We start from the raw sequence: 12,621 nt of genomic DNA on the forward strand, positions 1-12,621 counted from the left end.
TGCTCTTGTACTGGAGCAAGCTGGACTGCATGATTTGATAGAAGGGCAGTAAGTTCCTCTACAAGCACCTACTCATGCTGAAAACTGCAGGTTTGCACCCTGGAAGGGCAATGTGGAGGTCGTTGACACCAATGCAAGGCTTAACACAGATTAATAATTTGAAGGACCCACCAGTCTGAGATGATTGAAGTCCACCCTTCCTTGAAAAAACTGAGCTTCCCTCCAACCAGATCATCTGGAAATGGCACAGTAGCTATACTCTGTTGGAGCCAGTTAAAACCCAGTAACAGGTTTTCACTGGGCTGCTGAGGTAGCTTTGGGGATCTTGTTCTGCCGTGAACGGGCACGCTGGGGCTGAGGCTGCTGAGATTGATGAGCAAAAGGAAGGTATTTATGCTTTTATTAAGCATAACAAGGCTGTCTAGGTTTACTCAAAAAACGCCTAGATGAAGCACACTCCGAAGTGTATTTGCTGAGGAGGTTAGCAACCTCATGCACCTTCTCTACAAAACGGTTATCTCTTTGACAGTGAGGATTTGCCAATCTTTGCTGTAGTGTCCAAATCAGAGACATGCACCGATGAAAGCCTACACATTATCACACTTTGCACAGAGATCCTCAACACCACATCAAAAATGCCATAGGCGCCTCTAGTCAAAACTTTTCAGCATGCCTTCTGCTGCTTTAGTAACTGACCCAGAGTAACAGCATGGTCTTGAGGGACACAGAATTAGCCAAGTCTATCAAAGTGTACAGTAAATGATGCAGGAAAAGGCTTGTGTAGAACTGAGAAGATTAAATGTGAGAAATAAGAATAGAGGCTTGACAGATTTTCACCCAAAAGTGTCCAAAGTACTAGCCTCCCTACCCGGAGGTGTAAAAGCATAAGCTGGAGAAGTCTTAGCCCATTTAAGCGCTGACTCCACTATCAGAGAGTAGTGAGGCAGCTGGGGATCGTTGAACCGTGGTGTACTTTGAAGGTGATACATTAAATCTGCCTTCCGCGGGACAACAGAAACAGTGAAGATTCCCAGTTCAATACCAGAACATCCTGCAGAATCTCACGAAGCGGTACTGTGACAGACTCTCAAGGAGGCATCTCATAGTAGAGGACTTCATATATTTTATCCTTGGGTGCATCATCCATCTCCAGATGAATTGGGATGACAGCAGCCACTGTCCACACAAAGGAGGGAAAAGAAACACTCTTGCAGAGGCTGTCACTTTTCCATAGGCAGGGAAGAGTGAGAAAGAACTTCCAAGAACTCCTCATCCGAGATATACTGAGGATCCTTATCAGACTCCCTTAAAGTCTCCCCATCAGTGTCGGCAAAAACATCCTCATGGGAAGGCCAAAGCTGACTCCAGCAGCATCGAGAATGCTGCACCCCCAAATGCAGTGACTCCCTCTTAATTGACGTTGAGGGAATGGCAGCAAATGCGGAGGTTGGACACCTGGGCCACAAGGAGCATCGGCGTCATGACTGGGAGTCATGAGGATCAGCAGGCACTGTCATAGCAGGCACAAGCAACTTAGAAGCCGATGGACACTGGCATAACTTCCCTGCTAGGAGTTCAGGGAGCAAGATCCGGATGCGCTCCTTGAGAGATACCATCGGGAAAGGCTGGGGAACCAGGTCAGAAACAGGCTGCTTAACTGCTGGGGTGAATACAGATAGCTGGTCCTGGCTGCATACAGACCCATGCATCGGCATCATTGAAACGGAGGGGGTGCTGACCTGGTGCCTATGTTTGCTGGGGATCGAGTAATTCTGCGGTACCCCTGCGCTCTTGGCACCATTTATTGAGGGGAAACTCTGTGCCGAGGAAGATGACGTGGAATTGTCACATGTACTCGGGGTCAAATCCAAAGCTGACTGATGCTCGGGGTCCTACAAAACAGACTGCATCGAAATAAGTAATGCTGGGCACCCCCCACACATATCTAAACCAGAGGAAGCAGCCATATGGACTCTCGATGCCGGCACAACATCTGACTGCAATTCTGCCACTAAAGTAGTCAATGATGGAATCAACAACATGGGTTTGAACTGCACTCCAAAATGTTTGTGCTTCTGTGCAACTCTGGATAGCTGAATTCTTGTCTTCATACGAAGACAAAGACACAAGCAGAGGGCAGATAATCAAGCCCTAGACACTGCATACATGAAGAATGTGTATCATTGCCTGAAAAGGTTTGTTGCACTGGTCAGAGTGCCTGAAGCCAGTGGGGACCTTTGCTGATGTGGAAGGAAAAAAAACCCATGGGTAAATCAGAAACTCTATGGCATCAAAATAAAGAAAAACACTACAGAGAAAAAAAGAGGGCACTAAGCCCTTTCGATTCAGAGCCAATGCTACCGAACAAGAAAAAAAAAAATGTAGGGAAAAGGAAAAAAAATATTATTTTTTTAAACACAGAAAAAAATGGAAAAACTGAAAGAGGCACAAATCGCTCAAAAAGACAAACGCACTAGACGCTGTGATGAGCATGACAGAAATGCATTCACTCCTCATGGTGGATGGAAAAAAAAAACTGTTGATCCTGTGCTCTAGTGGCGGGCGGGGAGGTTCTTGTGCATGTAAGGTTGGAAAGCTGTGCGTGCTCTTAAAGACATTTAGAGCTTGTTAATGCTCCACACTGGGCAATGCAAGTGATGTCACCCAGATGTGAGAATATTAGCCTACTTGTCCTCAGAGAATGGCCATATGCTAATGTTGCAATTAGTATATAGTCATTTAAAAAATTACATGAGCAATTACTGACACCCATTTTGTAGGCAGTAAGGGCTCCTGCAGTAATCCTTCACTGATCAGTTAGCATGAGGTAATGTAGCTGTGCTGATTAGTGCAGGAATGCCCCGGACACACCCCTCCAAAAAATTTGAAAATTTTTTAGCATGATGATTAGCGCCCGTTAAAATGGCACTTAACTCAGGATGCCTAAGTACATCCCACAGTCAAAGTACACCATTTTAAGCTATGTTAGTACCTAACACAGGTAAGTAAAAGGGCCTCTTTTTTTATTTATTTATTATTTTTATGAACATAGTGCAACAGTGTTTATACAAATTCCACAACTTCCAATTATAGTTATACAACATCACAAAGAAATGTTAGCTGTCAAAAGTATCTACTCATAAATCGCCAACATGGCTTACACTGCATACTGCATTTTCCATTTTATTCCCCCCCTTTACACTCATACATCATGCTCACCACTCTAACCCACTCCGTAACTCATCAGCCGCATCCCATGCACACCCCACTTACCTTTACAGGGTAATGAGGGAAGGGGGGAGGGTAACACTTTTAAGCAGGCTGTCCACAAAGTATGATATTGTCTGTTAGCAAGTTTTGCGGAATCAGAATAAATTCGGCACTCATTCTCACCAACCATTCTCATTTTATTGTACCACACTTCTCTCGGAGGGCTCTCCGATTGGATCCAATATTGTAAGATGGTCTTTTTTATCAGTAAAAGAGAGGTGTATATGAATCTTCTGTACGGTTTAGTAAGTCCTTGGGCAATCAAAAGATCTTGGTCTCCCAATAATAAGGTGGCGTAGTCCCACTCTATCTGCCTATTTGTGACTTCGGTAATCAACTGAAATGCTCGGTTCCACAGGGAAAGGGAAGGACACTCCAAAAAGTAGTGAATAAAAGTCCCCCACCCTTTCTGGCATTTGGTGCATTGTCCCTCTCCCCAAAGTCCTATAGCTTCCCCCTTGGCCTTTGTAATGTATGCTCTATGCAATATTTTGTATTGGGTTTCTTGGAGATCCGCTACCTTAACCATGTCATATATATTAGAAAAGAGCTTATCAAACTCCTTAATAGTATAATTCCTATTCAACTCTCTATTCCACTGATCCATTAGTCTTTCCTTCCCCCCCCCCCCCCAGGGTCTATGCATTTGCAGGACTTTATACCATGTAGATAGGCTGTTCACCTTGTATGCTGTAAGCAGTAAAATCTTGTCCATAGGTCCCCACAGCCATTTGTCCCCGTATGCCTGTTGCAAAGAAGAGTAATAATGCCGTACTTGTAGGTATTGCAATAAATGATTGTTGGGGATATCCCACCTCTCCTTCAGCTGGTCAAAAGAGTCTAGTTGCTCCTGTCCCTGCTCCATGAGGTGGACCAACATCACACATCCCTTCTCTCTCCATTTATCAAAGATCGAATATCCCAGACCTGTCGGGAAGTCAGCATTGCCCACCATGCCTAAGAAAGGGGAAGCCTCCGACGCTCTATTTTGTTGCCCTCTCCACCAAGCCCATGCCCTGAGTAAAGGCTGCAGAAAGGTCAATCTTCCTGCAGTATCATATATGTTACTAGGCCTCATGTGCAGTAAATTTGTGAAAGACCACGGGGCACTCCAGTCCTCTAATCCTCTGCCCGGCAAAAACCGGTAGTTACCCGTCAGTCCCTCAAAAATAAGTTGCATAAGTGCAGCCACATTGTACAAACGTAATTCAGGCAATGCCAGACCTCCCATGGCCCTACTCAAAGAGAGCTTTTGATGTCCGATCCTTGCTCCCTTCCCCCACCAGATGAGCGTATGATAGACCGATATAGGCGTTCGTCCCTCCTCAACAACCATAAGGGGGCCGCTTGTAGTGGGTATAGGATTTTTGGCAATAAGACCATTTTAACTAAGGCTATTCTGCCCATCAGGGAAAGCGGCAAGTGTTTCCATCTATCACATAGCTTTCTGATGTTGCCCAGTGTATCCGCTATATTTTTCTTGTAGAATATCAAGGCATTAACACTAAGGAAAATTCCCAAGTATCTCATGGCTCCTCGGGCAAATGGTATTGGCATCCCCGACAGGCCTGGGTCCACAGAACATCCCGACAATGGAAGTACTTCTGATTTTAAACAGTTGACCCGCAGACCTGATAATTCCCCCAAATCCCCTACTATTTCTAACACCCGGGGGAGGTCTCTAGGTCCATTGGCCAAGTATACTAGGATATCATTTGCAAACAGGTTTACCCTGAAGTCCTGTTTATCCACCCTTATCCCCCTTATAGCCCTATGTCCCCTAATTTTTATAGCTAACGGTTCTATGGCCAGCAAAAAAAGGAGCGGTGACAAGGGGCATCCTTGACGGGTTCCCCTTTGTAAGGGAAAGCTCTCTGTGAGTTTACCGTTAATTAACAATCTGGCCACTGGGAGAGTATAAAGCATTTTAATCCAAGATATATAGGTCCTTGTTATGCCATAGCGATTCAGGGTCCAAAACAGATATTGCCACGAAATGCTGTCAAACGCTTTCTCCATATCAAGACCCGCGATGACTTCCGGCCCCCCTTTACCCCTACATTCCTGTATGGCTAAAAGAGCTCTCATAATGTTCATGGAGGCATGCCTCCCCGGGACAAATCCCACTTGGTCTTCATGAACTAAGCAAGAAACCACCCTGTTCAGCCATCGAGCCATTATAGCGGCCAGGATTTTAATATCCTGGTTTAACAATGAGATGGGACGGTAAGAACCCACCTGGGTTGAGTCTTTACCGGGCTTTGGTATTAACACTATATGGGCCATATTGTTCTGTATAGTTAACCCATTGTTCCCCATCCCATTGAACCAATCTCCCAAGGGGGCCGCCACCAGGTCTGCCCAAATTTTATAGTACTCCGGGCCGTAGCCATCTGGTCCTGGCGCCTTAGTCAGCTTTAGAGATTTGATGGCTTGTTTAATCTCCTGCTCCACTATAGGACTGTTGAGAGTACATAACTGGTCAGATGTCAGGGTAGGAAGGTGAACATCTTGAAAAAAGATTTCAAATGCTTTGTGATCAAACTCTCTTGCCCCGTATAAAGACCTATAAAAATTAACAAATGCTGTGTGATGTTTTTTTCTGTGGTGCATTCCCTACCTGCCGTATCCCTGATAGTGGTAATAAGTTGCCGCTTACGATATGGCCTAACCAATGCTGCCAGTAATTTCCCAGCTTTATTTCCCCACTTAAATAATTTAAGTCGTTGAAAGTATATATCCCGCTGCGCTCTCTGATTCAAGATTTCATCTATCTGGTGTCTGACCTCTAATATGCGTGCACAGTCCGGCTTTATCATAGTACTCAGATGTGTTCTCCTCAAATTATGGTACTCATTAGACAGTCTCAACAGGTCTGCCTCTCTCTCCTTCTTTTTCCCCGCTGTGTAAGCTATTATGTGACCTCTCATCACTGCCGTCGATGCCTCCCAGTACGTACCCGCATCTACGTCCACTGTGTGATTATGCGCTTGATAATCTATCCACGTGTTCCGTAAATATTCCCGGAACTCCTTGTCATGATACAGAAGGGGATGAAGTTTCCACACTCTCTCTCCCTGGCCTCCTGCAAAAGATACCGTCATGGTGACAGCTGAGTGATCGCTAAGGGTGCAGTCCACTATGTGAACGTGAGAGGACCTAGAAAGCAGGGATGGTGTAGTGAGCAGATAGTCAATCCGAGAATAGGTGTTGTGTGGGTGAGAGTAAAAGGTGAATTCCCTGTCATGTGGGTGCAGAAGCCTCCAGATATCCACCAGCCCTAGCTGGGATAGTAAGAAATTAACCCCCCTACTCCCCCAATTCCCTCCCCTTAACTTCCTTGGTTTGCACTCCACTGTCTGGTCGGCTATACAGTTAAAATCTCCCCCCATCACTATGTGACAGTCCGGGAATGGTACTACTTTAGCTACTAATTCTGAAAAAAATTTGTGGGAGTAAACGTTGGGTCCATAAACGTTACACAATAGAATACTCTGGCCCCAAAGGTCTCCCAGTGCGAGTACATATCTTCTTTCCGTATCTGAGATCACCTTATGCATGGTAAAAGGCAGTTGCTTATGGATTAAAATAGCCACCCCCCTTTGCCTAGAGTTATAAGAAGCATATTCTATCTCTCCCACCCAATCCCTCCTAAGTTTTTGGTGTTCTATCGCGGTTAAGTGTGTCTCCTGAATGAAAGCTATTTCAGCCTTCTCTTTTTTCAACCAGGAGAGCACTTTAGTTCTCTTAACCGGGGAGTGAAGTTCATCAACATTAAGAGTAACTACTTTTAAGTTAGCCATCACCACCACAGATGAGAGTGCTCATTATGGCTCTGCCAGCATCACGTTCACTGGTCTCCCAGCTGGACCAGCAAAATCCCTCTTGTTGCCCCTCCAAAGGCCTTCCAGATCTATTCCGCATTCCTCTCTCTCCTCCTCCCCTCTGAATCCCCACCTGGGTTTCAATTCATTTTCGTGTTCCTTTTACTCCCCCCCCACCCCCTTCACTCTCGCTTCCATACACCAAACACATATACACACATCCCCCTTCCTTTCCCTCCCCCCTCATTCTCCCTCCCCTGTCCCCCCACTGTCATCTCTCCTCCCTTCCCCTTCCCCTCTCTAATCCCCTTCACTTTCCCCATCCTTCACCTTCCCGGAACCACCCTTAGCCCCTCCCCCTTCCCAGCTCATTTAACCCTAAGTGTTCGGATCCCTTCCCTTCCACTTAATGGTATCTGGCCCAAGTCCCAGAAGCACTGAAATCATTAAAGAACCTTCTCAACTAGATAACAACCAATTCAACTCCCGCTGCCCTCTCCCCCATTAGACTCTTAGCAATGTTCCCATTCCAAGCTTCAGAGGCAGCATGCTCGCCATTAACTAATACAAAAATCTCCTTGTACTATGAAGCTGCAAGGGCATCACCAGTCTACCGCCACTGCAAACAGATTGCTTTCCAGCTCCCGCAGTTCCAGCTGATTCAGCCCTCTTGCGTGTTGGCATTTAATGTGCGCAGAAACGCTTGGGCCTCCCCGGCCTCCTGCATGAGAAGTGTCTTCCCTCCATGCCATATTCACAGTTTCGCAGGCTACAGGAGCGCGAAGTGCACTCCCTTCTTATGGAGCTCGGAGCATGTGGGGGCCATTGCCCTCCTCTGCGCTGCAATCCGGGTGGAATAGTCATTGAACAAAAGTATGCGGTGATTTTCATAGTCCACACTCCCACGCGCCCGGAATACTTTCATCAGCTTTTCCTTGGAGAGCCAGTTAGTATAATGGGCTATAGCTGTACGTGGCTTGGCATTGACATCTCCCTTTGCTCCCACTCGATGGGCTCTATCACAGCAAAAGATACTCTGGGGTTCTTCCAGGCCCAGCGCATGGGGCAGCCAGGAGTCAAAGAACCAGTACAATTTGTTACCTGCCACCGTCTCTGGCAGCCCGATCACCCGCAGATTGTTCCTGCGGTTCCGGTTTTCTTGATCTTCAATTCTTTCTCGCAGTTCTCCCGTCTCCTTCTGCAGTGCGGCGACCAAAGTCGCTGTGGCCCTCGCCTCCTCTTCGCCCGTCGAGATCCGCTGTTCCATCTCTTGCAGCCTGTGGGAGTGCGCATCGAACTTCTCATGTATTTCCTCTACAGCTGATTGTAGTTTGTTCAGACGATCAGCTAATGCCGCCGATACTGAACGGGTAATTTCCTGGACCCACTCCGTCGTCTGCATGAGCGTCAGGCTCGGAGGTACGCTCGGGTCTGGATTTTGATCTCGCTGTAGTGCCGCCATTTTGTTCAGGGCCTGGGTTTGCGGTGTTTTAGATTTTCGTTGCGCCCTTGTGGGCATAACTCAGACGTTCCGCCTTCCCAAATTCAGCCCCGCAGTGGCCGGTGATGTTCTTCTCGCCCCCGCACTGCTTTTCCGACTTCAGGGATTTCGGGATCTTTGATATATCAGCAGAGTTTGGCTGGTATCAGGGGGAGCTGCACAGGTCTGCGTCTTCCTAGGAAGCAGGCATCACATGACCCCCAAAAGGGCCTCTTAATTACATAATTTATTCTGTCATATTCAAACACTTATTACAAAATATGGTTCTGATTCCCACACATTCTGAATTTTGTTTCCCTCCAAAATTGTGTCTTTGAAACAGTTTCCAATCTCCCGGACCAATCAACACACCTCTCTGCTGCTGGTCAAACATTTCCTTTTGGATGCTCCAGACTTGTGTGACACCTTCCCTGTGATTTTGCATGCTATCTGCAATTTCTTCTGGTGGTCTTGGACCCACTCATCCAAACTTCCCAAATCTCCATCTGTAATCTCAGTATGAAAGTCCCGTAATATACAGGCATCTCTAACAAATAATAGGAAATATGGTGAGTATCCTGTCGCAGCTTTGATGTTACTGTTATATGAAGATACTAGTTCAGATACGTGTTCAAACTTTTATTTTTTGCAGGCAAAATTTTAAGTATATCATGTAGAGTTCTATTGAACCATTTGCCTTTTGCATTGCTTTGGGGGTGATAGGGAATAGTATGAGTCTTGATAATTTTATAGATTTTGTACAATTGGTTTTATCACTGACAATTCAAAATTGCAACCTTGGTTGGAATGTATTCTTGATAGACAGCCATTGTGTACCATCCAGTTTTTAACAATTGCCGAGTTGTAGTTCCTGCTGTTTGGAACTTGTAGGAGCAAAACAGATATAAAGCACTTCCTGTGGGACACTGCATTAAGGGACGGCTAGTTATATATAATGGTATATAAGTACATAAGTATTGCCATACTGGGACAGACTGAAGGTCCATCAAGCCCAGTATCCTGTTTCCAACAGTGGCCAATCCAGGTCACAAGTACCTGGCAAGATCCCCAAACAGTACAATACATTTTATGCTGCTTATCCCAGAAATAAGCAGTGGATTTTCCCAAGTCCATTTTATTAATGGCTTATGGACTTTTGTTTTAGGAAGCTATCCAAACCTTTTTTTTTTTATTGCACTTGTATCCCACACTTTCCCACCTATTTGCAGGCTCAATGTGGCTTACAGAGTCCTGTTATGGCATTGCCATTACAGGGTATAATATACAGTTGGTGTTACAAAGAGATTAAGGATGGCAAAAAGAACTAAGCAGACAATTATAGAACGAAGATATTCAGAATAGGGGTGAGATGGTGTTGTATTATAGTTAAGCTATGGATTCTGATGGTAGGCTTTGTTGAAGAGAGAGGTTTTCAGGGATTTGTGAAAGTTAGTTATTTCGTTAATTGTTTTCAAGTTAGTTGGTAGTGCATTCCACAGCTGTGTGCTCATGTAGGCAAAGCTGGTCATATGTGTTAGTTTGTATTTTAATCCTTTGCAGCTGGGGAAGTGTAGATTGAGAAATGTGCGGGCAGATCTTTTAGTGTTTCTGGGTGGGAGGTCCACAAGATCTAGCATGTAGGTCTGGGCATCTCCATAAATGATTTTATGAACAATCGTACAGATCTTGAATGCGATACGTTCTTTGAGTGGGAGCCAGTGTAATGTCTCTCTTAGGGGTTTTGCACTTCCAAATATGAGTCTGGCTGCGGTGTTCTGGGCTGTTTGAAGTTTCTTGATGGTCTGTTCTTTACATCCTGCGTAGAGGGCATTGCAGTAATCCAGGTGGCTTAGTACCATTGACTGTACCAAGTTACGAAAAATGGTTCTGGGGAAGGTTTTACTCTTTTGAGTTTCCACATGGAGTGGAACATCTTCTTAGTTGTATTCTTCATGTGGTTTTTGAGTGTGAGATTTCGATCAATGGTGACTCCAAGAATTTTCAGAGTATTTGAAACAGGAAGGGAAAAGTTTGATGTTTATGGTGGTGAATTTATTTGTGTTATGTTGTGAGGTGAGTATAAGACATTGTATTTTTTTCTGCATTAAGTTTTAGTTGGAATGCATCTGCCCAGGAATGCATGATTTGGAAGCTTTGGTTGATGTCACTGATGATTTCCTTTAGCTCATGCTTGAACGGGATGTAGAACGTGACATCATCTGCATATCTGTATGGATTGAGGTTTTGATTGGCTAGTAGCTTGGCTAGGGGTATGATCATTAGGTTGAAGAAGGTGGGTGAGAGGGGGGGATCCTTGGGGGACTCCACATTCAGGTATCCATGGGGCTGAAGTAGCTGTGTTAGTTGTTACTTGGTATGATCTTGTGGTCAGGAATCCTTTAAACCAGTTAAGAACATTGCCTCCGATTCCAAAGTATTCTAGGATGTGTAGTAATATTTCATGGTTGACCAGACGGCACTGGACATGTCAAATTGTAGGAGAAGTACATTGTTGCCAGTTGCAATTGTTAGTTTGAATGTATTCATTAAGGTCACTAGTACTGTTTCAGTGCTGTAGTTCGATCGAAATCCTGATTGAGATTCGTGCAGGATTGAGTGTTTATTTAGGTAGTTAGTGAGCTGTTTCGTCACTATGCCTTCCATAAGTTTGGTTATCAGCGGGATGGAAGCTACTGGGCGATAGTTGGTTAAGTCACTTGTGCTTTTCTTTGCATCTTTAGGTAGAGGAGTAAGTAGAATGTTTCCTTTATCCTTTGGGAAGAGGCCATTTTGTAGCATGTAGTTTAGGTGTCTCGTGAGGTCTATTTTGAGTTGTTGAGGGGCAGATCTTATAAGGTTACTAGGGCAGATATCTAATTTGCATTGCGACTTGGCGTATCTTTTAAGCAATTGGGAGAAGTTAACGATCGAGAGTGTATCAAAGTTGGACAATGATCGGTCTGCTGGGTGTTCCCCAGGTATTGGGTCTAAACACTCAAGGAGGTTTATATAATCAATTATGTTGCTAGGTATCGTGAGTCGTAGCTTTATGATTTTCTCTTTAAAGTAGTTTGCGAGGTTGTTTGCTGATGGGGTGTCTATGTTGTTAGAAGTAACCGGTGTAGTATTTAGTAGTTTACGAGTTGGAAGAGTTTATGTGTATCCTTGTAGTTTGGTCCGATTGTAGTTTTATAATATGATCTTTTAGTTTGTCTGATGGTGTATTTGTATTTTCTTTGTAGTTGCTTCCAGTTATTGAGTGCCGAGTCGTCCTTTTTCTTATTCCATGCTCGTTCTAATCTTCTGACTTGTGTTTTTAATTCTTTCAGTTCTTCATTAAACCAAGGTATTGCGTTTTTTCTATGTGAGGTTCTGGAATGAAGTGGTGCTATGTTGTCTAGTATGATTCAGGAGAAGGTAATCCACCTAAGTGGATGAACACTCACTCCCATGTAAATATAGCAATGTAAAGAGAGTGGGAAGTGGACCAATGACTCCAGGGAAACGGATATACGATTTCAGAATACCACTTTATTAAATGACTCGACATAGAAACTGTGTTTCGGCCACAGGCCTGCCTCAGGAGTCTTCTCACCGTTGGTAGTAGCTAATCCTACCCAAATCTTGAAGGAATATATATATCTTACTAACGTTGTATCGCTAATCGACACGCACAACAGTATCTAGCGCAGCAACTCTAGGCAGCATATCATATCTCGGTATTGGTAGTATAATACTGAATTGTACTAAACCAAAATGGAGCGGGAAAGTTCTGAGCAGCATTTTGGTTTAGTACAATTCAGTATTATACTACCAATACCATGATATGATATGCTGCCTAGAGTTGCTGTGCTAGATACTGTTGTGCGTGTCGATTAGCGATACAACGTAAGAAGATATATATATATATATTCCTTCAAGATTTGGATAGGATTAGCTACTACCAATGGTGAGAAGACTCCTGAGGTAGGCCTGTGGCCGAAACACAATTTCTGTGTCGAGTCATTTAATAAAGTGGTATTCTGAAATCGTATATCCGTTTCCCTG

The sequence above is a fragment of the Microcaecilia unicolor genome, chromosome 10 (assembly GCF_901765095.1).
Source record: "Microcaecilia unicolor chromosome 10, aMicUni1.1, whole genome shotgun sequence".
Classification (NCBI taxonomy): domain Eukaryota; kingdom Metazoa; phylum Chordata; class Amphibia; order Gymnophiona; family Siphonopidae; genus Microcaecilia; species Microcaecilia unicolor.